The sequence below is a fragment of the Oculina patagonica genome, unplaced genomic scaffold, assembly GCF_052425735.1.
Source record: "Oculina patagonica isolate OP01 unplaced genomic scaffold, crgOcupat unplaced1308, whole genome shotgun sequence".
In the NCBI taxonomy this organism is placed as follows: domain Eukaryota; kingdom Metazoa; phylum Cnidaria; class Anthozoa; order Scleractinia; family Oculinidae; genus Oculina; species Oculina patagonica.
Genome location: NW_027557311.1, coordinates 1,411 through 5,636, shown reverse-complemented (window position 1 = coordinate 5,636; position 4,226 = coordinate 1,411). Strand labels below are relative to the sequence as shown.

Here is a 4,226-nt window from a genome sequence, read left to right as displayed (position 1 = left end):
AAACCTCTGCATCCGAGTTTTCATGGTCATCATGGCTAGCGGCATGCCTCGCGGGCGCGTACGGCGGCGTACGTACGTACGGTGTTGCGCACATCCGGGATCTTGAAAGGTCTTGACAACTCGCGCAGTACTGGCGCGAAATAATTTTGCAGTGTGAGGTCTAAACAGCTAGTCTGAAAGTTAGAACTTGAGACAAACACATTTATTTTGGCTCCTTGTTATGCCGATGACTACAAACGAGAGCAGGGTAAACTTAACTTCGAGGAAACAGGGTTTAAGCGATTTGCGACGGGAAAGAGATCGCGAGAGATCCAGAAAACCCGGACAGAAAGCAGGCGAAAAAGTATAGCAAAGCGCCTGTCGAACCTGGTAAAAAGTAAGCTTATATTGACGGCACATTTTACTTGCTTTCGCCACTAAGCATTTGCTTGTGACATGAACAATGTTGAAAAATACTATTCGTTAAAATTCAGTTTTACCAGGTTTTACTGATCAAATAGGAGGATTTGATTATGTAAACAAATAATTGTTGGGCCTTCGAGGAACGAATTCACAAAAAATATCACTTCAACACATCTCGAAGAAAATTAAGCTTACGATTTTTAAATGCTTGTGATATGATTATTTTGTTTTACAGTGCTGGAAGAGCAGCTGAGATGAGAATGAAAGTGATGTCAGTTTGCACGAAGCACCTGGAATTTCGTTAACTCCGAGTGAAATAGATCGATTCAGTGTATGCAGTTTATTGATATTCATGATGGAGGTAAAATTACTGTTCATTTAGTCAGAGTAAATAAACTTCAGCTTCATTACTTAGCTCTTTCGTTCCCAAATATATTAAATAATCCACTTGTCATGTAGTTCTGTTCACTATTGAGCGTTCATGTGGATTACATAACAATGTCAACAATTTTGAGATTTTGAGGTCTGTTTTGCTGGTTTCATTCAGAATGTCAACAGTAAATGTTATATTTGTCATAAAAAAATCACAATCTTGTTGTGGAATTTGGAAAATGCACACAACAAAGGTTAATGACTACTGGAAAACTGGAATCTTTGTGAGTAAATTCATGCCATTTTAGACACTGTATGCAGCTGTGCATGCAAACTTATTATTAATTAAATGTGTATCTTTAAAAATCTTAGTATTACTGTTAAGAGAAAAGCTTTTAAGATGTGGCAATGTTTTTCCTATGCATGTACATGTATATATAGGGGTAGAGGGGAGGGGGAGTATTTAAAGGTCAAACCTTTTAAAGAGGGGGTGTAAGGGTTTGCAGTGATGCTTTGAGTTTATTAAAATATCAGGACCTGAACAATCGATGGAATCGATAATCGATGGCAATCGATAACAATCGATGACAATCGATATCAATTAATCGATTGATATTGATAATCGATGAACAATCGATCGCTAAAGTTTTTGTGATAATCGATTGTCATCGATTATCAATTTCATCAATAATCGATGACAATCGATCAATTAACTAACATCGATTTTCATCGATTATCAATATCATTGATTACCAATTCAATCGATCATTTAACTGCGATCGTTTTTTATTTGACTAGTATTTGATAAATATGTTTACTTTAAAACACACGGTCTCTCTTGTATGTTATATTTTATTAGCAACAACAATGATAACCTTTCCAAAAAATGTCAATACAACGAGAAACTTACTAACTTAACAGTAATAAGGCAATAATTATTTAAAACAAACGTTTTGAGCTTAAGTCTTATTCGCCTCCATCAACGAAGCGTACGCTTTTCGGTCTGGTTTGCTTTCGAACCAACTCCTGGCAAAGTAAATAGAAATTGCAACTTACAGAATTCCTCGCTGTCTAAGTACAATGTAATTTTTCTAAAACTCTGTCTTGTAGTCCATCAACATTTTCTCGCTCGTCCGAAATATTTCAAATCAAACAGTAGCAGAGAGAACTCAAAAATACATCGTCCGTACGTCGGAACGAAAACGAGACAACAGTGGGAGTCTGGGGATGAGTTTCGCCTGTCACGTCCGCCATTTTTGACTCGGTCACGAATAACGAAGTGTCTTTGGAATTCTAGCGCTAGCAAACAGTAGGAAACTCGAATGAAAAACAGAAACATTAAAGCTTATGATGTAAACTTCATCTCAATGGAAAGGAGCTTAATTATTTTTTTTTACAAAACAACATATGTAAGTATTTACTTCATGCTTCGGATTGATTGTGTGTTTAATGCCAATCGATGGCAATCGATGAAGTTCGCGACCACCAAAGTGTGATTATCGATTGATCATCGATTGGCCGATGCCAATCGATGCCAATCAACAGTAATTAATCGATTGTCATCGATTGATCGATTGATTTTCCGATCATCGATTTTCATCGATTGTTCAGGTCCTGAAATATTTACAGTAGAACCCTGCTAACTCGAACTCTGAAGAGAAACGAAAATGAGTTCGAGTTAGCGGGGTTTTTCGAGTTAGCGGGGTTGATTGAATATTTTATTTGCCAAGTTAATAATTGATAGTTTACTGATTTTTAAGTACTTCAGTATACAGTACTGTGCAAATTGAACTTATCTTGCCAGAAACTCTAAAGCGACCACACATTCTTTTGTTAAGAGTGGAAAATGACTGTCAAATACATGATCTGTTCATTGCTATAATCAATGGGCAACCGTTGCGAGTTGCAAGTTCTGGAATTCGAGTTATCAGGGTAAAAAGTTTGACCCAAATTTTGTTCAAGGGAAACAAAATTTAGTTCGAGTTAGCGGGGTTTTCGAGTTATCCGAGTTCGAATTTAACCGAGTAAAAATGACTGAAAAGTGGGGTCAAATCCAAGGGAAATGGAAGTGAGTTTGAGTTAGCAAGGTTGTTCGAGTTATCCGAGTTCGAGTTACCGGGTTTTTTTCTGTAGTTGACTTCGCAGTTATCAGTAAAAAAAAATAGTCTGTGCTGATACATCTCTGTTAAATATATAAGGTATCCTTTCGCATCCAGTAGTTTTGCTTCACTTTATACAAGCTTGCGTTAAGTGTTTTGTTTTATAAATTATTGATTTTCATACCAATTAATCAATTTTAATTTAATCTGTGGCATTTGACTTTTTTCAGGGTTAACATGAATTTCAGAATTTGCAGAGCCACAGACACAAAAACAGAATGTGGACAAGGACATCAAAAGAAAACAGGAAGGATTAAGATTATCCAGCTTGATGTTTGGGTGTCTTCATGATGCCATTTTCAAGAGACTAGTAAATTACATGTAAATTGAAATCAAGAAAAGCTGCAAATGAGCAAAGTTTATATTTTAAATGTTAACGTATTTACAGTGTACTTCAGAAAACAACTTCTTGATTGACCTGTCTCTTTCACATCTTTTTAGATGTAACAAGGGCATTATGAAGTGATCTTTTTAAGAATAATTTATGCAGCCAAAACAGTAACAGCAGAAATGAATGGGAGTTTAAAATTGCTATTTTCAATGTTTTGGCTGGTAAGAAACCACATGTGACCAAGCTAAAATCTCTTTGGCCGGTTAACATGACCTGTAAGTGTCCAAATATTTTGAGCCCTCGACTACACAGGACTTACATGTAGTTGTCTAATTACTGTATATCATAAGATCTTTGGTTGACCTTGGGGGAGGTAGTGGAGTTAAAAAGCAATGTAATAATTTGAATTTGGATTGGTAATGCTGAAACTGGTGGTACTGTAATTCTTAAGTATAGACGTTAAAATCGTGATTGCAAGCAATATGCAATACCAATTTCATTCTTATGTGTTGTATGCTGCGTACAATTTATAAGAACAGCTATAATGTTAAAATTAGTGAAATATTCTAAAGCCAGATTAAATTTGCAGTATCCATTAGGTACCATGAAGCAACCAAATTGTGACTCATTTGCTTACTTTGTGAACTTCATGACGAATGGGCAACATGACTCCACAAAAATGTGTACAATAAAGCATACAAATTTTTAAAAGAGCAGTCAAAGTATTGATGCTTTTTTTCTTGCCTAGTTTTATACACAAGCAAACATGATTCTATTTTTTCTGCGTAATCAAAGAACAAAACTGAGTTTGAGACACACAAACAATATTCTATCTTCCCAGAATTTTTGTTTTTTTATTTCTGTAAGTAAAGTGAAACCCCTTAAGAGGAAGGGGACTCAAAAAGACATGTAAAAGTAAAAAAGGTGCTATCATCCTTTTTTTGGGGGGGGGGGAGGGGGGT

General features: G+C 35.8%; 1 long non-coding RNA gene across 1 annotated transcript; it reads left to right on the top strand.

Moving 5' to 3' along the window:
* The first annotated feature begins 12 nt into the window (after positions 1 to 12).
* On the top strand, positions 13 to 3,978 carry LOC144639789 (uncharacterized). Its single transcript, XR_013568214.1, has 3 exons — positions 13 to 376; positions 638 to 763; positions 3,104 to 3,978. It is a non-coding gene; the product is annotated as an uncharacterized LOC144639789 (long non-coding RNA).
* Positions 3,979 to 4,226: the final 248 nt, after the last annotated feature.